The 24,874-nt window shown below is 40.3% G+C and overlaps 1 pseudogene; it reads right to left on the reverse strand.

Moving 5' to 3' along the window:
* Positions 1–2,036: 2,036 nt before the first annotated feature.
* Positions 2,037–24,496, reverse strand: LOC124517418 (glyceraldehyde-3-phosphate dehydrogenase-like; annotated as a pseudogene).
* Positions 24,497–24,874: the final 378 nt, after the last annotated feature.

The following is a 24,874-nucleotide window of genomic DNA, read 5'->3' on the forward strand; positions in this document are numbered from 1 at the left end:
AACTATTATTGAAATAACATCTAACCACCTCTGCTATATTCTCTTCAACAGAACTGAATACCAAATGCAGTGCACTATCCAGGGGAAGGGTTTACATAAGGGAATAGACATCAGGTGTTGGGGATTTGGGGTACCAACTTCAAAGCTATCTACCACAATCTACCCTCTGGCCTCCCAATCATTTGTGTCATTAAAAGCATCAAAATGCATGCACTGCTCTTGCAAGACTCTCAAAAATTTCATCCCACTGTAGCATTATAGTGATTTAGAAGGTGATTTAGACTCACCTTCTAAATCAAATTCACATGCCAATAGGGTATCTTGAGACAGTTCCTTAAGTACAGTGGCTCCCTCTGGTTTCTTCACCTGAACATAGATGAAACTAAAGAGACAAGTGATCTACCCCATACATAGTCACTATATAGTGGTGGGACAAGTGTGGGATAATTGTCAGGGTCATTCCTGTTCAAAAGGGGTGGGTGGGGGGGTGGAAAGGTAGGAAGCAGATTCACAATGATTTTGTTACCCAGCTGACCAAACATGGAAGTTTCTTGACTAGATCTGAAGACCTGGGAATACTTTTCAGAGTTCTTGGCTCTACCCTCTGGTCTCTTGGTTCTGCACTCAGTCACACTTTTTCCTTTTCCTAGACTGCCTCCTGGCAGTAGAATTCTGAGGGTCCAAAGTACTTTCCTCATTCCCACAATCTCTGTTCCTTCTAGTCCAAACTGGTGGTTCTTCTGGTGACATAATACTACTAAAGTTTTTGTGGGTGTCCTTTAAATCTTTTCAGGTTCACTCAATTAGATACACCCACAAATAAATGTCTTTGAAATAAACCCCTTCCTTATATTGCTCTTCCTCCAGCTTACTAAGGACCCTAATATTTGAAACACCCTTAATCCATTGACAGGGACTTTTATGTGACTGAAGTATACTCTGAAGCACAACTTTTGCTCTTTCTGGAGAATCAAGAAAATATTTTGAAAAGATTTTATAGTTATAGTCTCAGTATCTTTAGACCACATTTTCTTTTTTTTTTTTTTTTAATTTTTTTTTCAACGTTTTATTTATTTTTGGGACAGAGAGAGACAGAGCATGAACGGGGGAGGGGCAGAGAGAGAGGGAGACACAGAATCGGAAACAGGCTTCATCAGCCCAGAGCCTGACGCGGGGCTCGAACCCACGGACCGCGAGATCGTGACCTGGCTGAAGTCGGACGCTTAACCGACTGCGCCACCCAGGCGCCCCTAGACCACATTTTCTTGACAATGCTACATATTTCCTCTTTGCTCAACAGCCATTTTTTAATTTTAGCCTCATTTGCCACATGGATAAGCTGAACATATTCAAAACCATTAATTCAAGTTCCTTTTTATTTAAGAGTCTTCTCAAATTATCACTCCTCTCTCGTGTTTACTATAACCAACAAGAAGAAACCAGGCAGTATCTTTAATATTTCACTTGGAAAATTCATTAGCTAGGTCACTCAATTCATTAGGGATATTTTATTCTTTCAGCATAGCTGCAGGCAACAGCATTGGTAAACATTCTGCTTGGACATAACAAGGATCTTCTTTCTACAGTTTCCAACAATATTTTTCTCATTTTTTAGGCCCTTTCCAGTATTTTCCTCAAAGTTCAAAACTCTATGAGCACTGTTGCAGGCATTTCAAGGTATCATCAACACTAAACTCAAACCATGGCTTCAAAGCCACACCCACATTTTAGGGTTTTGTTACAGCAGCATTCCTGCCTTGGTACCAAATTCTGTGTCAGTCAAGGTTTGGTCCAAGAAGAAGGAAACACTAATATATATATAACCCATGTATATGTGGATATTCATAAATAGACTTGTCACAGGACTTCTGCTACAAAGATTTGATCTTACAAAATTGTGAAAGCCAGTCTATCAGTCTCCACAAGGCTGTGGGTCTGCATCTGATCCTGGAGGATGTTGTCCACAGGGCAGGATGTTAGGAGGAGAAGATGGATGTGAAATGAGACAGAACAAAAACAAGCTGGAGTCCACAAGCTTATGCTAGAACCCCATTCAGAGAGACTGAAACCCATGTCAACTCCTGTCGTTTCTGACCATAGTAGGCTAGGTGACCTGCAAAACTGGGGCCTTTCATCATGACACTAATAAGCACAGAACCTGGTTCAGGAGTCAGAGGATCCAGAGAAGGAGGCAGTGGCAGGCCTTGTTTTAATGACATGGACTGTCAGAAATGCAACACATGTATGAGCTACAAAGTTGCTGCTGCCTCATTTCCCTTCCAAGTCTCTTTTAAAAATTTCTCTTGTGGGGTGCCTTGGTGGCTCAGTCACCTGAACAACCAACTTTGAGTCAGGTCATGATCTCACAGTTTGTGAGTCTGAGACCTGCATTAGGCTCACTGCTGTCAGCATGGAGCTGTCTACTGATCCTCTGTCCCCCTCTCTCTTTGCTCCTCCCCTGCTCATATTCTCTCTCTCAAAAATAAATAAAACATTAAAAAAAAAAACCTTTCTTGTGATACTTAGGCACCATACAGGAAAGACAACCCTGGGGACATCTGGCTGGCTTAGTTGGTGGAGCATGTGGCTCTTGATCTTGGGGTCATGAGTTCAAGCTCCATGTTAGGTGGGGAGATTACTTAAAAATAAAATCTTAAAACAAAAATAAGGAAATAATTCTGGTAAATGTAGGTCAGCATAGCCAACTTGAGATATCACAAAACCATCCCATCAATTCTATGTACCATTAAGAAAAGGTAATTTATTGTAAAGGGAAATCTCCACATAATTGGAGGGCAGGAACGTAGGGATTTGAACCCAGAAATAGAAACTTGTTCTACACTCAAGGAACTCTCCTCTCTCTCCATTTCTGGTTTCTATTTCTCTAAACCTATAAGCTTTATTTCATTTCTTGGGAGAACACCTCTCTTTGCATCACTGTGCCTATGGTGGTTGGAAGACAGACTTTCACAGCTCCCAAGTACATAAGACCATTTCTTGATTCCTGTCTTAGCTTGAGTTCCCCCAGAAAATTCAGCCTAGGGTTAAGATGCATGTGCTTCAACTTTCTGATGAAGTACAATCCCTGTAGCAGGAGTCAGAAAGGAGAGGAGTGAGTCAAGGAAGGAGGAGAGCTATTGGTATGGGAGTGCATTGTTGAGCAAAGAAAGCATGCCCATTCCATCTCTCAAGATATGGCCCCAAGAGACCACATAATCTCTTGTGTCAGAAAGAAGAGAGAATTGATCTTTTGGCTCCCCTCTTGTAAGTCAAAGCTTTGCCCAAAAAAGAAAGATGTGCCCTCTGCCCATCTATGAAGTCCATCTGCCAGTTTCACAGACCCTCATGCCTCATTGTTGACAAGGAAGCCCCAGGGCAGGAAGTGAGAGGTCCATGTAGACACCTGAGGAAAGTTCTCTTGGTTTTTGGTTGAAGACCACACAGACCTATCACAGATGAAACAAGGATCCCAAAGACAGAATGAGATGTGAGTGGTACAGTTCAAACTCTAAATTTCCAAGTAAGTGTGGTACATTGAGTAAACTTAGGTTAACTGTCCACCCAAGGTTTAATACAGTGTGGGGGGAAAAAAAGAGATTTTATTGTACACATATGGCTAGTGAGATCCTGCCACTTTGGAATGGTGAGATTAGCTAAGAAGAAATTTAGGTTTTTGTTAATACTATTAGAAAAAAATATTAATATTGGAAATGAGACAAAATTATCATCATTTGAAGATAATAATTGTCTTCCTAGAACTCCCTCCACTCAAAATCAGAGGACAATTCACTAAATTAGTAATAATGCTTTCCTATATACCAATAATAGGTTAGAAAATATACTGGAATAAAATAATCAATAACCCAAAAGATTTCTGCTACATTTAAGCTAAGTTGTCTGGACTGTGTAGAATAAAGAACATATCAAGATTAGATTCAGCAAAAATGATAGAAACCCTAAAATACCATGAATATAAAGAGAATAGGGTTCTCTCTCATGTAAAACTAAAAAACTCTGGAGTTAGAGCAGCTCAGGTGTGGAAGTTCTTGGTGACAAGGTCCTAGGCTTCTATCTTTTGGTCCTCCATCCTCAGCACAAAGCTTTCATTTCATATTTCATGAGGGTTATCAGCCAGCAGAAAAAAGGAAGTACTAGAGACTGACATATCTTCCCTTTAAAGACACCTTTCAGAAGCTTCACACCTACTCCTACTTGGGTCACAATGGCCAGAACTTTGTATCTAACTGATGAGGTTTTTCTGGGGTGATAGTGGGGTTGACAGGCTCCAAGAAAGAATTCTTGAAGATGTCTTTGGTGCAAAAAGGTGATTTTATTAAAACATAGGGACAGTACCCACGGGCAGGAAGAGCTGCCCCCAGACCATGAGGAGAGACTGGTTATACACTATGGAGTTGGGAGAGGTAAAGTCCAGGGGAAGTTTCCAAAGAGATTTTCATATGCTAAAGAGACTCACAGGAAACTGAAGTCCTAGTTATTGTCAAGCTGAAGTTTTTCCCTCTAACAAAGCATTAGTATTAAGACAGTAGGGAGTTTCCTGGAGAAACTTTTACTCTGCCTGCTTCAAGTATTTACCAATGGGCTGCAGGTTATAAGGAAATTTAGTTCTATCTGATGTTTCCTTCTGCCTTTGTTCCACACATCACTATGGAGGGGAGATGTTGGGGCTCCAGGAAATGGAGTCTATAGGTTTCTAGAGATTAGACTGTTGATAAGATTGCCTTTTTCTTGTAATTTACTAAGATATTTGTAAATAGATGGAGACTCAGGTCCTGCAGGACAATAATCTCTACCAGTTAGCCATTTGTTTTTCCCCTTCCTTTGTTCTTGGGCAGCCAGCAGTGCCCGAGGAATATCACACATGCCCCACCTGGGGATGGGGGGGGCGGGGGGGAGGATGGCGGCCTGTCAGCTTGCCTTATGCTCCCTCATCATAACTACACCTAATTGTAAGCAAGGCAGGGAAATGTGCACCCAGCTAAAATGGTAAAGGTGGTCATGGATGTGATCCATCCACTAACAAAGAAACAGGGGAAGCAGCTACTTACTTATGGGTCACTAGCATTTTCTAACACAGTAAGAATAAGAGAGAAATGATCAGCACTGTACTTCTTGCTTTGGTTTAGTTTGGGTTTTTAATATTTTTAAAAACTTTTTCTGGTACAAATACCAAGTAGACAGCTCAAAGTGTCTGACCTCAACAAAAACACGCAAAAACCAAACAGAAACTGTTAGAATCAACTTTGCCAGAACTCTGGAACAGTCAAAGGTTAACAGCAATGAGAACACCAATAAAATTGAGCAACTTAAAAACAATAAGAAAGATTTGTATGTTTTTATTTGCCCTTCTCCCATCCCCTCCCCATCTTGCTTGTGGCCTTGAGGACAGGAGCCTATTTTCTCAGTGCAGGACATTTGGTCTCAGAGGGAACAGGACACATCTTATTTGCAAAGATTATGTTTACCTGTTTATCTGGGGCTACTGGCACGACTGATACATGGTGTTTGCCTTTGTTTTGCCAAATTCAGAGCTCATTTAGGGAAGAAAGGAAGTAGGTATTCTACAAAAACACTGTAAGTTAAAAAGCAACCTACAGCTGCCTCAGGCAAAAGATTGTTGTTGAGGAATACAGTAGAGCACCTGAATTCTGGGAGGAAAACCAGGGGTAGAGAGTTTCTTGAGGAAATGTGGGCATTCAAAAGTCCTATATGTACTGGGGATTTTGAAAACCACACACATGCTGAGGGCAGGATGCAGGCTCAGAAAAGATATGAGAGTATCTTAAGCTTTTACCTCTAACTGATCTACAGGCTCAGTGCAAGCAGAAAGTGTAGATTAAGGCCTGGCTAAGCATTGAAGGAGCACCCCAGCACAGAACCAATCTGAAAAGATGGGAAGAGAGTTTTCTCTTCTCTCCCTCCTACCCTCCCTCCCTTTCTCTCTCTTTCTCCTGTCATTAAGGAAATCTTTGTCAAAACACTAGCTAAACACAAGCTAAGAGAATATAGACTTCAGAGTCCACATGTGACAAAGAATACAGACCTTACACTTTAGAAAAGACAGTAAGCACATGAACACCTACAAATCATAGCAAATGAAAGGGAGGACCTACACCGGCTGACTCCATTTTGTTCTGTGTCCTACACCTTGAGTGACTATGTCCCCGACATGCCCCCTTTCCGGGAAAATCGCAGAAACCTCAGACCAGGCCTCCTCCCCTTGAGTAACCTCCCGCTCACCCGTTCAAACTTCCCGATCAAAACATGACCTGCGTAACAGGACTCCGACCCTTCCCCAGCCAATCGGCCGAGGCCACGACCCTTCCCCAGCCAATCGGCTGAGGCCACAGCCATTACCTCACCAACAGCCCCTAGACCCCAATAAAACCTTTGTGCTTTTAAAACTCTCTCTCGGAAAAAAAAAAAAAAAAAAAAAAAAGAAAGAAAAAGGGGCGCCTGGGTGGCGCAGTCGGTTAAGCGTCCGACTTCAGCCAGGTCACGATCTCGCGGTCCGTGAGTTCGAGCCCCGCATCGGGCTCTGGGCTGATGGCTCGGAGCCTGGAGCCTGTTTCTGATTCTGTGTCTCCCTCTCTCTCTGCCCCTCCCCCGTTCATGCTCTGTCTCTCTCTGTCCCAAAAATAAATAAACGTTGAAAAAAAAAAATTTTTTTTAAAAATAAAAAAAATAAAAAATAAAAAAAAAATAAAACTCTCTCTCAGGGCGCCTGGGTGGCGCAGTCGGTTGGGCGTCCGACTTCAGCCAGGTCACGATCTCGTGGTCCATGAGTTCGAGCCCCGCGTCGGGCTCTGGGCTGATGGCTCAGAGCCTGGAGCCTGTTTCCGATTCTGTGTCTCCCTCTCTCTCTGCCCCTCGCCCGTTCATGCTCTGTCTCCCTCTGTCCCAAATAAATAAACGTTGAAAAAAAAAAAAATTTAAAACTCTCTCTCCCCAGCATCTCACCGCTGCGTCGGTGCAGGTAGGGGATTGAGCTCGAGCTAGCTCGAATAAAGGCTCTTTGCTTTTCAACGTTTATTTATTTTTGGGACAGAGAGAGACAGAGCATGAACGGGGGAGGGGCAGAGAGAGAGGGAGACACAGAATCGGAAACAGGCTCCAGGCTCCGAGCCATCAGCCCAGAGCCCGACGCGGGGCTCGAACTCACGGACCGTGAGATCGTGACCTGGCTGAAGTCGGACGCTTAACCGACTGCGCCACCCAGGCGCCCCAAGGCTCTTTGCTTTTGCATTGGACTTGGCTCCCTGCTGGTCTTTGGGGATCACGAATTCTGGACATAACACAAGCAAGAAATAAACCCTGATAAAGGGGGAAAATCTGATTTCTAGAGTTACCACATTATAATAAACAAAATGTCCAGGTTTCAATAAAAAAATTATGAAGCATGCAAAGAAGGAAGAAGTATGGCCCATTCCTAGGTAAAATTAAAAGCAACTCTCCCTGAGGAAACATAGACATCAGACTTACTAGACAAAGGTTTTAAGTCAGCTGTGTTAAATATGCTCAAGGAGTTAAAGGAAATCATGGATAAAGAGATAAAGCAAAGCAGGAAAAGAATGTCTCAACAAATAAAGAATATCTTGGGGCGCCTGGGTGGCTCAGTCGGTTGAACGTCCGACTTCAGCCCAGGTCATGATCTCGCAGTCTGTGAGTTTGAGCCCCGCGTCGGGCTCTGTGGTGACAGCTCGGAGCCTGGAGCTTGCTTCTGATTCTGTGTCTCCCTCTCCTTCTGCCCCTCCCCTCTGTCTCTCTCTGTCTCAGAAATAAATAAACATTAAAAAAAAATTAAAAAAAAACAAAGAATATCTATAAAGTGACAGCATTATAAAAAGGAACCAAAAAATTCTGGAGCTGAAAAACACAATAACTGAAGTGAAAATTTCCTTAGAGAATTTCAATAGAGATTTGAGTAGCCAGAAGAAAGAATCAGTAAGCTTGAAGATAGGTGGGTTAAAATTGACAGGTGTGACAAGAATGAAAAAAAGTTCAAGAGCCTAATGTACAGCGAGCAAGTGTACCAACATACAGATAATGAGAATCCTAGAAGGGAAGGAGAAAAGGGAGCAAAAATAATTTTGGAAAAAATAATGGCCAAAAACTTCCAAAGTTTGATGAAAGAAATGAATCTACACATTGAAGAAGTTCAGTGTTGGGGTACCAGCTGCTTAGTCAGTTAAGCCTCCAACTCTTGATTTCAGCTCAGGTCATGATCTCAGGGTCATAAGATTAAGTGCCATATTAGGCTCCACACTGACCATAGAACCTGTTTAAGATTCTCTCTCTGTCTTGTAATAGGTCAACTTATAAAATATCACAAAGCTTATTGTATATAAATTCGGCTTAAACTCACCTTTCATGAATAATTGAGATAAAAGCTTATGTAGTTCCCTATTAGGGTTATTGGAAATTACTAACCACCCTATCTTGCTTCTGTGACTTCGCCTGCTTGCTAAATAACGTAGGTTGCAAAATGCTCCCCCACTCCTTCTACCAAGATCTGGCCTAGGCAAGACCAACATGTAAAAAGTCACAAACTCACTGCCCCACGGTATCTTAGGTTTCTAACTATGGTCATTTTAAACCCTCTTAGGACAAAGAACTTTAAATTGATAGGTTCCCGTCAAAACTAACGTCTGTGTGTCACAATATAATTGGCTACCATGAAATGCTGTAAATTATAATTGGTTAACTAAATAATGACATTCTCTGACTTGCTAAAATCCATATAAGTTCACTGCTACCTTTGTTTGGGGCCATTCTCTGCACTTTTCTCCTTAAGAACAGGAGATCAGGTTTGGCCCAGCCATAAATAAAATCTTGCCTCCCTTCTATTTGGCGTCTGGTGGTTTTTATCGACAGCACCCTGTTTCATCTCTCCTTCTCTGCCCCCACCCACCCCCCCAAATAAAAAGAATGAAAGAAGTTCAATGAATTCAAAAAGGATAAACACAAAGAGATCCACACTGAGACACATTGGACTCTCAAATGTATGGCCTGTATGCTCCCCACCTTTACCCGGTCTGTGTCCAAGCTTTCTGCCTGTCAGTGGTGCCTCCCTCCAGAGTCTTATCCCTGGGGTATCAAACCCCCCACTTCAGAGACTCCTGTGGCTTGGACCTGCGCTGATCATCTCTGGGGGAGGGTCTCGCAGAGCAATGGCTGGGTACCAACTTGTCCCAGAAAATGTTAGCATGACTGCACAGTGGCAAGGCTCAGAGTTTATGGTAAACTGCAATACACAACTCATGCCAGATTTTGCTACACTCAGTTGGCATCTTTATTCCAACATCAGTAAACGTGGAGCTCTCTGGGATCTGCCGGGACTTTTGCCTGTGGATAAGCCCTGCCACCTCTACCAAATGCACTCCAACCAGGGGAACTGCTTCTTCCGATGTGGCACATAGGCCCCTCAGACCATGCTGCCTACTCCTGGGGATTCATCCCACTTCCTTACCAGAACACCGCCAGGCACTGAGCTCCAAAACTACAGACTCTTCACTCCACTGTTATGGAAAACTGGCAGTATTGAAACCCTCTCCTTTTTCCCTGTCAATGGTTTGGGGGAACAGATTTCTTGTCCAGTGCCCTGTGAGTATTTTCATTCTTTCTATCTTTCTCTCCAGCTACTTCCAGGGGTAGTGTTTTTCTTGCACAATACCAACACACTGCACTCTTTCCCCCTTTCTCTTTCTCTCTCTATCCTTTCTCTATGAATATGGGTCCCTACCCTCCACAGCACTGCCGCTTTTCTCTCCCCTACTCAGCTATTTCACCTATTTGAACCACATACCTGCCAAGATCTCTCACTCAAATTATGCAGATTGTTGCATTCTCAGATCAATTTCCTAGGTGTTCAAAATGGCTCGATGCTGATCTAGCTGTGTTTCAGGGACAAGACAAGCTCAGGTTCTTCATACTACTCCGCCATTTTGACTCCCATTATTCATAGTCTTTGCATTAAATTGAAATTTGACCTGTAACCACAGTCACAGAAATGCAACATTTTGGAAAGGTTAATCTGGGAGTGGTATGCAGAATTAATGAAGAGGAAAGAGAGACAGAAACTTCAAGTAGGTGATTATTCCAGTTATGGAGACTGGAATGTAGAAATAAACACTTTGACAACAGGAGTGAGATAGTCAGAAACCTTGAGAACAAGCCCCTATATACCCAGGGCACTCCCTGCCTGGTGTTGCTTTTCTTTCAGAGCAGAACTAGAACCAAGAAGCAAACCCAGACCGGTTCAAACTGATCCAAGACAGGATGGTCACCAAATTTGAACTTTCATTGACTTTTTCCCTCGTTTTAATGTTAACAATCACACCCAGAGATAGACACTTAGCATGCAAATGAAACATGTTCTATCAACTGTACCTGCATGCCTACTTTCCTGGGATTCCCTGCCCCTACATGCTTAACCATCACTCCTTTCCCACCTCACCTCTATAAAACTTTCTCTGGCTATTGTTTGGGGAGCTAGTTTGACACCTTTGTGGTGATTGTGTCTCCCCTTACCATAGCTTTTGCCCCAGTAAAGCCTTGCCTGTGGTTTAAATTTTGGTCCAGCCCATTTCTATAGTTTCTGGGCCCAAGGACCCAAGTCTGGTAAGAGTAGTATGATGGGTTTTTGATGTGTGAAAGTAACTTTGTATATGTAATAAAGTTCCTAATTAGTTGACTTTAAACGAAGGAGAGTATCTTGGTGGGCCTTATTTAATCAGTGGAAGCCCTGTAAAAGAAGGCTTAGACATTCTCTGAACTAGACTCTTAACAGTAGCTGGGTCTACACTTGTTCTTCTTTAGCTGGATCTTCCTTCCTGATTACCCATAAACACCAAATTCAGCTTGTGTTGGTGGGGTTCCATCCTGCTTGTGATCATCCCTTTCTGATACTATGTGACAACAGCATTGGCCCATGCCCATGAATTCCTGGCTACCCACTAACTTCCCCTCCTGATGGCCTATCCAACACATTTTGGACCTGCTTAGCTCCAGCCTGAACAATTAGGTAAGCAAATTCCTTGTAATAAATTTTAATATGGATTATATATGCACATATATATCTCCTAGTGTTTCTACCTCTCTGGTTGAACTCTGATTGATATACATTTTGATATTTTATACTAAATATGGCTCCAGAACAACAGAATCTTAAGAATAAATTCTTGAAGAAGAAGAAGAAGAAGAAGAAGAAGAAGAAGAAGAAATTCTCTGAGGAGTGCCTGAGTGGCTCAGTCGGTTAAGCATCTGACTTTGGCTCAGGTCATGATCTCACAGTTTGTGAGTTCAAGCCCTGCATCGGGATCCACGCTGACAGTTCAGAGCCTGGAGCCTGCTTTGGATTCTGTGTCTTTCTCTCTCTCTGCCCCTACTCTGTTCAAACTCTGTCTCTCTCTCTCTCTCTCTCTCTCAAAAAAAAAATAATAATAAAATAATTTTTTAAAACATTGAAAAGGTTAAAAACAAAGAATAAATTCTCTGAATTGTTTCTGGGTTTTCTGGAACTGGCTCTCTGGTTAGATTTAAGGCACTAATGACCCTGTTTCTGGTGATAATGAAGACACTGTAAGTTCATAGCATCACATGGCATAAGAGTTACTCAAATTTCACTGTTGGATATCTACAATTGAATGATGGTGGGAGGGGAGGTTCTAGGTGCCCAAGTATTTGTTAGAATATTTCAGTAAAAATAAGATAGAGAATGGAGTTGAGTGGTTGCTTCTAAATACACAGAGAAATTGAGGAAAGTTAAGAATGAGCCAAAGGGATGGGGCGCCTGGGTGGCGCAGTCGGTTAAGCGTCCGACTTCAGCCAGGTCACGATCTCGCGGTCCGTGAGTTCGAGCCCCGCGTCAGGCTCTGGGCTGATGGCTCGGAGCCTGGAGCCTGTTTCCGATTCTGTGTCTCCCTCTCTCTCTGCCCCTCCCCCGTTCATGCTCTGTCTCTCTCTGTCCCAAAAATAAATAAAAAACGTTGAAAAAAAATTAAAAAAAAAAAAAAAAAAAAAAGAATGAGCCAAAGGGACTTCTGGGGAAGATGGTGGAGTAGGAGGACCCCAGGCTCAGCTTTTCGCATGAATACAGCCAGGTAACACTCATATCAGTGTAAATAATGCAGAAAACAGCCCAAAGATTGGCAGAACAGATTCTCCACAGCTAAATGTAGTCACTGTGGAAAACAATATGGAGGTTTCTCATAAAATTAAAAATAGAGGGCCCCTGGGTCGCTCAGTTGGTTAAGCAGCTGACTCCTGATTTCAGCTCAGGTAATGATCTCACTGTTTGTGAGATCGAGCCCCATGTTGGGCTCCACGCTGGGTGTGAAGTCTGCTTAAGATTCTCTCTACCCCTGAACTGCTCATGCTCTCTCTCAAAAAAAAATTAAAAATAGAATTACCATATCATCCAGTAATTCCACTACTGGATATTTACCCAAAGAATATGAAAACACTAATTTGAAAAGATATATGCACCTCTGTGTTAACTGCAGCATTATTTACAATAGTCAAATTATGGAAGCAGCCCAAATATCCAGAAAAATGAATGGATAAAGAAGAAGTGGTATATATATGCTATAATATTACTCAGCCATAAAATAAGAATGAAATCTTGTCATTTGCAACAACACAGATGGATCTGGAGGGTATAATGCTAAGTGAAATATGTCAGTCAGAGAAACACAAATACAATATGATTTCACTCATATGTGGAATTTAAGAAACAAAATAAATTAAGAAAAAAGACAAACCAAAAACCAGACTCTTAACTATAGAGAAAAAAACTGATGGTTGACAGAGGGGAGGTAGGGGGTCGGGATGGGCAAAATAGATGAAGAGTACACTTATCATGATGAGTACTGGATAGATGTATAGAAGTGTTGAATCACTATATTGTATATATGAAACTAATAATAACACTGTATGTTGACTATACTGGAATTAAAAAACGAAAAAACAGAATGAGTTGAAAGCCTCACACTCCCAGCTTAAGTTCTAATAAAGGGCCAAAAGCTTCTATACTTGCCCTGAAAAAAATCTTATCTCCTATAGCTGCAAGCCCAAGATTTCCAAAAATCAAACCCACCACCTTTAGTGAACAGCTGAATTACAATACAAATTGAATGCCTAACTTCACAAGGTCTTTTTTGTTAAAGTCAGGGAATTGATTGGGAAGGAATGGGATCCTAAAAATTGGAATGGGGCCATACCGGGTGATCCCAATGAAGTTGGGGATATCAAACCCTTAAATTCTACTGAGTGGTCTTTGCCAGACAAAACAGCCCTTCCACCGTAGCCTGAGGATGTTAGCCCTCTTTTGTTTAAATAATCTGTAATAGTCTCCCTGTGGCAGTTGCCTTGAGAGGCACCAATGATCTTTCTTAGAACTTACCCCACAACCTCTTTTTCCATCTAGACATATAAAGCACACTGCAATCCCAGCAGGCTTCAGAGGACGAAGTGCAAACTGTGACCCAGAATATTACCATCATTTTAAATTCTGGTTTTAAGACAAAAAAAATTTCTTATTTCACCTGAGGTCCTTTGGACCCATATGAATGGTAATGTAACAGTGGTCTAGGCCAGCTTGGAAGAGTAGAATTCACTGTTTTGAGGGAAAGGGACAGTGGTTTCAAAAGACCCTTAGAATTAGTTCTTATCCTTCCACCTCCTTTCTCCCCTGCCACCTCTCCCAATATTGACATGGATATTTGTATATGTTAACCATATATTTTTGTTTTCTTCCTTCTCTCATCCTCATCATCTAACATAAGATATATTATTAATAGTAACTTTATATCGCAGTGTAAAAATTACAGCATACCAAGGAGAAGAGAAAGCATCAGCCAATGATGAAGAGTCCCCATCACCAGAGTGACTGTGAGCTGGGGAAGGGGAAGTAACCTTAGCACTGACTGCCTGGCTGCCCTTCTGTCATCTGTTGGAGCCTGCATTCTGCAAATCTGGAGATCTCAGTCTGCTTTCCAGGTCCAGGGGCTGCTGGAGGGCAACCAGGTCATCACCCTCAGTGATTCCCTGGGTGGTAGGGGTGACACTGACCAGAACAAGCAGTTCCTAGTCTCCTAGGAATTAGAATATTCTGCACAGGCTCAGGTGGCCAGGGCTGCCCTCACCAGGCCTTCCAGGCTGCCAGATTAAGGCAGATAAGACAGCTTCCATAGGGCCAAGGAACCTTCTGCTTGCCTATCCCCCAAACCCCTCACCCCAGATGGGATAGTCCCTACCTCCGGGAAGTACTTGGAGTATTTACAAGGTTCCATTCTAAGAAGGGCTCCAGGCAGCACCAGGTATAGAAATTGGAAGAACTCTCCATCCTCATCATCACTACATTGGACACCTTTTATTATAAATAAATTTTATACAATGTTGTATAAAAACAATAATAAATAATAATGTAAAAGTAACAATAATGATGAGTAACAACAATGATAATGATGATGACCACAATAAGAAGTAGGAGGCGGTGGGGAGGAACAAGAGATGCAAAGGGGGAGAGAAGATAAAGTTCAGACCCTCTGAGTGAATAACCACCTATCCACATGAGGTCACTGGCAGTGGTTTGAAATCAGAGTCCTAAATTTCGACCAAGAAATGTGTTCCATGAAGGCCAAGGAGGAGCAAAATGAGAGGGGAAAAAAGTACCCCCCCCCCCCCATGCAGAGGGCATTGCTAAAGGCTGGGACTCCTGTTTGCATTCTTAGAGGAGAGGCCTGCAGTGGTTGTGGGGGTGTGAGAGAGGTACCTTGGTCAGGGACCTGCCCTGCAGCAGGGCCTTGGGCTTCCCTAGAGATCAGATCAGCAAGGAGACAGAGTCCAAGCTCCGCCTTTAGCCCCAAGCCCTTCCGCATCAAACTTTTGGTACAAGCTCTGAAGGTGGTACCCTCTCTGAAATCACTTTCCGCTGCCCTTCTGGTATTTGTTCTGCCCCCTCTGGTTCCTGCCTAAAGCATTTGGAGGGTGTCCCTTCAGTGCTCCCCGCTGGCAGAGGTGGCACTGGGAAGGAAGAATGGCTTTTAGCTCCCCAAGAACTTAACAAACGGCACAGGCCAACTAAGCAGGCGTTAGCAGTTCCCAGGCCCTTTACAGATTTAGATCATATTCAGTCTCAGGGAGGCCAAAAACATCTTCCTTGGGATTTCCAAGCTCACATGGGCAGAGCTAAGCCTCCAGAGGGGTTCTTGGAACATTTTTATAGTCTCATTTGACAAACAGGCACAGGATGGCAATGCTGAACCCGGGAGCAGCTGTGTGTATAAGATATATTCAATGTTTTATAACAACAATCAATAATAATTGTTAACGTATTAATTGATTAATAAGGAAAAGAACAATTTGATTACAAATGGAGGATGAGGGAGAGGAATCGAGGATGAGTCCTCATTTTATGGCTTTTCAGCAACTGGAATGAAGAGTAGTTCTCTTCCATGAGATGGTGATAAAGGTGGCTGAGCAGATTTGGAGCTTGGGAGGCAGAGGGGAAAACAGTTTTAAAGAATGCTCAAGTTGAATTCCTGCAAGATAGAAATATCCAAGAGTCAGTTTGACAGAGGTCTGGCCAAGAGAAATAGAAGGAAAGGATGCAGAACATTGTGAAAACATTTCAATAACGAAAATGTTTTCTGGATACAGATTGTCTTTTTCCAAAGTTTTCCACAATAAACACATCTTATTTACCATTATGGTATTCCACACAGCATTTCTTCTAATCAAGGAACTCACTTCAGAACAAATAAAATGTAGCAATGGGCCCATGCTCACGGATTTAACTGGTTCTATCATGTTGCCCATCATCCTGGAGCAGCTGCCTTGAAAGAATTTACTTAGATTATTTTTAATTTCTTTCAACATTTTCTAGTTTTCAGTGTATGTCTTTAACCTCCTTGGCTACATTTTTTTCTAAGTATTTTATTCTTTTTGATGCTGTTGTGAATGGAACTGTGTTCTTCCTTTCCCGATTGTTCTGTGCAAGTATATACAAAAGCAATTAATTTCTATATACTGATCTTGTATCTTGCAACCTTACTAAAACTCTTTTACTAGTTCTAGTGGGTTTTTAGTGGACTCTTAAGATTTTCTACATATAAGATTATGTCATTTGCTAATAGTTTTTCCTTTTTCCTTTCCAATATAGGTATCTTTTCTTTCTTTTTCTTCTTCTAGTTGCCCTAGGTAGAATTTAAGTACAATGCTGAGTAGAAGTGATCTTAGGGGTAAAGTGTCCAATTTTTCACCATTAAGTGTGCGGGGTGTCTATAAATGCCTTTCATAATTTTGAGGAAGTTTATTTCTATTCATACCTTGTTAAATGTTTTTATTATGAAAGGCTATTGGGCTTGATCAAATGCTTTTTTTGTATCATTGAGTTCATTGTGTGATTATTATTTATTCTATTGATAATGATGTTAATTGATTTTTGTATGTTCAAATAACTTTATATTCCTAGGATAAATCCCATTTGGTTATGGTGTACAATTTTTTAAATATCTTGTTGCATCCCATTTGCTAGTGTTTTGTTGAATGTTTATGTGATTTTTAAAAATTATGATAAATTACACATAAGAAAATTTATCATATTAACCATTTTTTAAAAATGCTTATTTATTTTTGAGAGAGAGAAAGAAACAGAGTGTGAGCACGAGAGGAGCAGAGCTGTCAGCTCAGAGCCCAACACAGGGCTTGAACTCACAAACTGTGAGATCATGATCTGAGCCAAAGTTGGATGCTTAACTGACTGAGCCACCCAGGCATCCCACATCTTAACCATTTTTAAGTGCATAGTTCAGTGATATTAAGTACATTAACATTGTTGTGCTACCATCACCATCCATCCTCAGAACTCTTTTCATCTTGTAAAACTAAAGGTTTGTACCCATTAAATAATAAATACCCATTCCGCCTTCCTTACAGCCATTGGAAACCACCCTTATATTTCCTACCTCTATCAATTTCAGTACTCTAGATACCTCATAGAAGTGGAATCATATAGCATTTGTCCTTTGTGACTAGCTTATTTCACATAGAATAATGTCTTCAATGTTCATCCACATAGCATGTGTCAGAATTTCATTTCTTTTTCAGGCTGAATAATATTCCATTGTGTGTATATTCCACATTTTGTTTCTCCATTCACATGTCAATAGATAGTTGGGTTATTTCCACCATTTGGCTATAGTGAAAAATGTTAATATAAACATAGTTATACAAATATCCCTTTGAGACCATTGTTTTGCATTTATACCCAGAAATGAAATTGCTAGATCATGTGATGATTCTATTTTTCATTTTTATAGCATCTGCACCATTTTACATTCCCACCTATAGTGCATAATGGTTCCAATTTCTTCACATCATCAACACTGGTTATTTTCTGTTTTTAGGGTTTGTTTGTTTTTTTTTAAGTAGCCATACTAATGGGTGTGCGGTAGAATTTCATTGTTGCTTTGACTTGTGTTTCCCTAATGATTAGTGATGTTGAATATCTTTTCATGTGCTTATTATGCATTTGCATATCTTCATGGGAGAATATCTGTTCAAGTCCTTTGCCCATTCTGTTTTTTTTAATTTTAATTTAAATTATAGTTAGTTAACATACAATGCAATATAGGTTTCAGTAGAATTCAATGATTCATCACTTATATGCAACACCCAGTACTCATCATAACAAGTGCCCTTCTTTGTACCCATCACCCATATAGCCCATCCCCCATCCACTTCCTTCCATCGACCCTGAGTTTGTTCTTTATCTTTAAGAGTACCATATGGTTTGTTTCCCTCTCTCTTTTTCCCCCTCCCATATGTTTATCTGTTTTTTTTCTTAAATTCCACATATGAGTGAAATTATATGGTATTTATCTTTCTCTAGCTGACTTATTTCACTTAGCATAATACAATCTAGCTCCATCTATGTCATTGCAAATGGCAAGATTTCATTCTTTTTGATGGCTGAGCAATGTTCCATTGTGAATATATACTGCATCTTCTTTATCCATTCATCAGTCAATGGATATTTGGGCTGTCTCCATAGTTTGGTTATCATTCATAACACTACTATAAACATCAGGGTGCATGTATCACTTCAAATCTGTATTTTTGTATCCTTTGGGTAAATACCCAGTAGTGCAATTGCTGGATCATAGGGTAGTTCCATTATTAACTTTTTGAGGAAACTCCAAATTCCAGAATGGCTATACCAGTTTACATTTCCACCAACAGTGCAAAAGTGTTCTCCTTTCTCTGCAAATTCACCAACACGTTGTTTCTTGTATTGTTAATTTTAGCCATTCTGACAGGTATGAAATGGTATCTCATCATGGTTTTGATTTGTATTTCCCTGATGATAAGTGATGTTGAGCATTTTTCCATGTGTCTATTAGTCACCTGGAAGTCTTCTTTGGAAAAGTGTCTACTCATGTCTTCTGCCCATTTCTTACCTGAATTATTTGTTTTAGGGGTGTTGAGTTTGATAAGGTTTTTAATAGATTTTGGATAATAATTCTTTGTCAGACATGTCATTTGAAAATATCTTCTCCCATTCCATAGTCTGCCTTTTAGTTGTGTTGATTGTTTCCTTTGCTATGCAGAAGGTTTCTATCTTTTTTTTAAAATTTTTTTAACATTTATTTATTTTTGAGACAGAGACAGAGCATGAACGGGGGAGGGGCAGAGAGAGAGGGAGACACCGAATCGGAAGCAGGCTCCAGGCTCTGAGCCATCAGCCCAGAGCCTGACGCGAGGCTCGAACTCACGGACCGGGAGATCGTGACCTGAGCTGAAGTCGGACGCTCGACCAACTGAGCCACCCAGGCGCCCCTCTTTTTTTTTTTTTTTTTGACATGTATTCACTTTTTGAGAGACAGAGACAGAGTGCGAGCAGGGCAGGGGTAGAGACAGAGGGAGACACAGAATCCAAAGCAGGCTCCAGGCTCCAACCTGTCACCACAGAGCCCGATGCAGGGCTCATACTCATGAACCATGAGATCATGACCTGAGCCAAAGTCGGACGCTCAACCAACTGAGCCACCCAGGCGACCCCAGAAGGTTTTTATCTTGATGAAGTTCCAATAATTCATTTTTTCTTTTGCTTGCCTTGCCTTTCAGGATATGTCTAGTAAAAAGTTGCTCAAAGGTCAAAGAGGATGCTGCCTGTGTTCTCTAGGAATTTGATGCTTTCCTGTCTCACACTTAGGTCTTTCATCCATTTTGAATTTATTTTTGTGTATAGTGTAAGAGAGTGGTCCAATTTCAGTCTTATGCATGTCACTGTCCAGTTTTGCCCACACCATTTGTTGAAGAGACTTGTTCTGTTGAATATCTTTCCTGTTTTTTCAAAGATGAGTTGACCATATAGTTTTGGATCCAATTCTGGGTTTTCTATTCTGCTCCATTGATCTATGTTTCTGTGTTTGTGCCAATACACAATATGTTTCTGTGTGCAGTCTTGATGACCGCAGCTTTGTAATATAGCTTGAAATCTGGAATCGCGATGCCTCCAGCTTTGCTTTTCTTTTTCAGAATTCTGTTGGCTATTCGGGTCTTCTGTGATTCCATACAAATTTTAGGATTGTTTGTTCCAGCTCTGTGAAAAAATGCTCATGGTATTTTGACAGAGGGATTGCATTAAATGTATAGATTGCTTTGAGTAGTATAGGCATTTTAACAATACTTGTTCTTCCAATCCATTGAGCATGGAATGCTTTTCCATATCTTGGTGTCTGTTTCAATTTCTTTCATAAGTGTTTTATAGTTTTTAGAGTCTAGATCTTTTACCTCTTTAGTTAGGTTTATTTCTAGGTATCTCATTGTTTTTGGTGCAATTGCAAATGGGATTGATTTCTTGATTTCTTTTACTTCTGCTTCATTATTGATATATAGAATATACAACAGATTTCTTCATGTTGATTTTATACCCTGTGACTTTGTTGAATTCATGTATTAGTTCTAGCAATGCTTTTGGTGTAGTCTTTTGGGCTTTCTGTATAGAGTATCATGTCATCTGTAAGTAGTGAAATTTTGATTGCTTCCTTGACAATTTGGATACCTTTTATTTCTTTTTGTTGTCTGACTGCTGAGGCTAAGACTTCCAGTACTATGTTAAATACTAATGGGTAAAGTGGATATCCTTGTCTCATTCCTGACTGTAGGGGAAAGGCTCTCAGTTTTCCCCATTGAGGATATTAGCTGTGGGTCTTTCATATATGGCCTTTATGATGTTGAGGTATGTTCCATCTATTCCTATTTTGTGTGTGCAGCAGTTATCAAGAATGGATGCTGTATTTTGTCAAATGCTTTTTCTGCATCTATTGAAAGCATCAAAAGGTTCTTATCTTTTATTAATGTGGTATATCACACTGATTGATTTGCAAATATTGAACCAGCCCTGCACCATATGAATAGATCACACTTGATCATAGTGAATAATTATTTTAATGTACTGTTGAATTTGGATTCCTAGTACCTTGTTGAGAATTTTTACATCCATGTTCATCAGGGATATTGGCCTGTAATTTTCCTTTTTAGTTGGGTCATTGGTTTTGTAATCAAGGTAATGCTGGCCTCATAAAATGCATTTGGAACTTTTCCTTCCATTTCTATTTTTGGAATGGTTTGAGAAGAATAGGTATTAACTCTACTTTATTAAAGTATGGTAGAAGTCCTCTGGGAAGCCTTTTGGCCCAGGATTCTTGTTTGTTGGGAGATTTTTGATAACTGATTCAATTTCTTTGCTGGTTATGGTCTGAACAAATTTTCTATTTCTTCCTGTTCGAGTTTTGGTAGTGTGTGAGTTTCTAGGAATTTGTTCATTTCTTCCAGATTGCCCAGTTTGTTGGTATACAAGTTTTCATAATATTCTTTTATAATTGTTTGTATTTTTGTGGTGTTGGTTGTGATTCCTCCCCTTTCATTTTTGTTTTTATTTATTTGGGTCCTCTCTCTTTTGTTTTTGATAAGCCTAGCTAGGGAGTTATCAATTTATTAATTCTTTCAAAAAATCAGCTCTTAGTTTCATTGCTCTGTTCTACTAGTTTAATTTTGTTTCTGTATCATTTATTTCTGCTCTAATCTTTATTATTTCCCTTCTTCTGCTGGCTTTAAGTTTTATTTGCTGTTCCTTTTTAGGTCCTTTAGGTGTAATGTTAGGTTGTGTACTTGGGACCTTTTTTGCTTCTTGAGGCAGACCTGTATTGCAATATACTTCCCTCTTACTACTACCTTTGTTGCATCCCAAAAGTTTTGCAGTGTCATGTTTTCATTTTCATTAGCTTCCATGTGTTTTTTAACTTCTTCTTTACTTTTCTGGTTAACCCATCCATTCTTTAGTAGGATGTTGTTTAACCTCCATGCATTGTGGTCTTTCCAATTTTTTCTTGTGGTTGATTTCAAGTTTCATAACATTGTGGTCTGAAAATATGCATAGTATGATCTCGATGTTTTTTTACCTGTTGAGGTCTGATTTGTGACCCAGTATATGATTTATTCTGGAGAATATTCCATGTGCATTTGAGAAGAATGTGTATTCTGCTGCTTTAGGATAAAATGTTCTGAATATATGTGTTAAGGCCATCTGGTCCCGTGTGTTATTCAAAGCCATTAATGATTTTCTCCTTAGATGATCCATCTATTGGTGTAAATGTGGTGTTAAAGTCCCCTAATATTATTGTATTGTTATCAGTGAATTTCTATAAGTTTGTTATTAATTGATTTAGATATTTGGATGTTCTAATTTGGGGGCATAAATATATATGTTCGTTCTTCTTGATGGATAGACCCCTTCGTTATGATATAATACCCTTCTTCATCTCTTGTCACACTCTTTGTTTTTAAATCTAGTTTTTCTGATATAAGCACAGCTACTCCAGCTTTCTTTTGACTTTAACATGATAGATGGTTCTCTGTGCGAGGGCTTGTTTAGTGGTCATGAACTCCTTTAGTTTTTGGGGGAAATTCTTTACCTCTTCTTCTAGTCTGAATGACAGCCTTGTTGGATAAAGAATTCCTGGCTGGATAGTTTTCTGATTTAGTATGTTGATTATATCCTGCCACTCCCTTCTGGTTTGCCAAGTTTCTGTGGACAGATCTGCTTCAAACCTGATGTGTCTTCCCTTGTAGGTTAAGGACTTTTCCCTTGCTGCTTTCATAATTCTTTCCTTGTCTGTGTATTTTGTGAATTTGACTATGATATGTCTTAGCAATGGCCAGTTTTTATTGAATTTAGTTAAAGTTCTCTGTGCTTTTTGGATTTTGATTTCTGTGTTCTTCCCCTGATTAGAGAAGTCTTCAGCTGTAATTTGCTACATGAAGCTTCTGCCTGTTTTTTCCCTCTCTGCATCTTCTGGGACTCCTATGATATGAATGCTATTTTGTTTTAATAAGTCACTGAGTTCCCTAAGTCTACTGTTGTGATCTATTGCCTTTTCTCCCCCTTTTCTTCTCAGCTTCTTTATTTTCCATAATTTTATCTTCTATATCACTGATTCATTCCTCTGCTTCATCCATCCTCCTTGCTATGACATCCATTCAGTATTGCTTCTGTTTTAACATTTTAATTTTCACTGGACTAGATTTTATCTCTTTTATCTCTGCAATAAGGCATTCTATAGTGTCTTCTATGCTTTTTTGAAGCCTAGTTAGTGTCCTTGTAAGTGTTATTTTAAATTCCAGTTCAGGCATCTTACTTATATCTGTGTTGATTAAATCCCTGGCCTTCACTTGTTCCTGTTCTTACTTTGGGGTGAATACTTCCATCTTGTCATTTTGGAGAAAAAAAGGGGAAAAAAGATAAAATTAAATTTAAATTTAAAATAAAAAAAATGAAGGGCACCTGGATGGCTCAGTTGGTTAAGCATCTGACTTCAGCTCAGGTCATGATCTCACAGCTTGTGAGTTCAAGCCCCATGTCGGGTTCTGTGCTGACAGCTTGGAGCCTGGAGCCTGCTTCAGATTCTGTGTCTCCCTCTCTCTCTGCCCCTCCCCCACTTGTGCTCTTTCTTTCTCTGTCTGTCAAAAAGGAATAAAGCTTCAAAAAATTTTTAAATTAAAAAAATGAATAAAGGAAGCTAAATCCTAGATGTGTTTTGGTTTGCTTGTTATGAGAAGCAGTTTGTAGTTGTGCAGCTTTATTCTCAAAGATTTCTGATCTATTTCTTGGGTGTTCAGAATGATCAATATTTATATAGCTATGTTCAAGGTAGGAGGCAAGCTTAGGGTCACCCTACTCCTCTGCCGCTTTAACTCCTCCCCCCTTTGCCCAGTCTTGAATTGAGTTGCTTGTTTTTTGCTGTTGTGGAGTTGTGTAAGTTCTTTATATATTTTGTATTTTAGCCCCTTATCAGATATATGACTGGAAATATCTTCTTCTATTCCAGGAGTTGCCTTTCACTTTACTTGTTGTGTCCTTTGATGCACAGAAGTTTTTAGATTTGTTGTTAGTCCCATTTGCCTATTTTTTCTTTTTGTTATCTGTACTTTTGGCAACATATCCAAGATATCATTGCCAAATTTACTGTCATGAAACACTTCTCTTATGTTTTTCTTTAGAGTTTTATAGTTTTTGCTCTAACATTTATGTCTTTGACCTATTTTGAGTATATTTTTGTATGTGGGTTAAAGTGATTGTCCAAATTCACTCTTTTGCATATGGATATCCAATTTTTACAGTACCATTTATTAAAAAGACAATCCTTTCCCAATTGGATGCCCTTGGGGGTCCCTCTGAAGCCTGCTTCACTACCATGGCACTTCACTGTATTTGACAGCTTTCTCCAGGCAGCAAGCCAGATCAACAACTGACACACTGGGGTGTGGGGACACAGAAGGGCATGCCAGTGAGCTTTCCATTCAGCTCAGGGATTATTTTGCCTATAGCCTTGGCAGTGTCAGTAGAAGCAGGGATGATGTTCTGGAAAGGCCGTCAGTCATTATGCTACAGCTTCCCAGGGGGGGGTATTCACAGTTTTCTGGCTGGCAGTGATGGCATGGACTGTGGTCATGAGTCTCTCTATGATGCCAAAGTTGTCATGGATGACCTTGGCCAGAGGTGCCAAGCAATTGGTAGTGCAGGAGGCATTGCTGACAATCTAGGGGAAGTTGTCATACTTCTCATGGTTCATGCCTGTCACAAGCATGGGGGCATCAGCAGAAGGGTCTGGTGGTGAAGATACCAGTGGACTCCACAACATACTCAGCATCAGCATTATCCCCATTTGATGTTGGCAGGATCTCACTCCTGGAAGACGGATATGGGCTTTCCATTAATGACAGGTTTCCCATTCTCAGCCTTGACTGTGCCATTGAATTTGCATTGGGCAGAATCATACTGGAGCATGTAGACCATGTTTTGGTCAATGAAGGGGTTATTGATGGTGACAATATCTATTTTGCCAGAGTGAAAATCAGCCTTGGTGACTAGGTGCCCAATACAGCTAAACCTGCTTACTCCAACCTTCACCATGTCTTGGGATGTAAGACATGGCAAGACTGCACCAGAAGATGCCACATCTGTTGAACAAGGAGGAGCAAAGAGCTCCTTCTGCTAGTGATTTCTAGTTTTATTCCACTGTAATCAAAAAAGATGTTTTGTATGATTTAAATCTCTTTAAATTCCTGAAGACTTGTTTTGTTGCCTAACATATGGTCTATTCTAGAGAATGTTCCTTATACACCTTAGAAAAATGTTTATTCTGATGTTGATTGGAGTGTTCTGTATATGTCTTTTAGGTCAAATTGATTTAAAAAATTTACTATAAAGCTATAGTAATCATAACATACAGTAATCGTAACAATGTAGTACTGGCATAAAGACAGACATACAGACCAATGAAATAGAATA

Source organism: Lynx rufus, unplaced genomic scaffold (genome assembly GCF_022079265.1).
Source record: "Lynx rufus isolate CCGP_SWC_20201006 ecotype Redwood Valley unplaced genomic scaffold, mLynRuf1.p SCAF_21, whole genome shotgun sequence".
Taxonomy (NCBI): domain Eukaryota; kingdom Metazoa; phylum Chordata; class Mammalia; order Carnivora; family Felidae; genus Lynx; species Lynx rufus.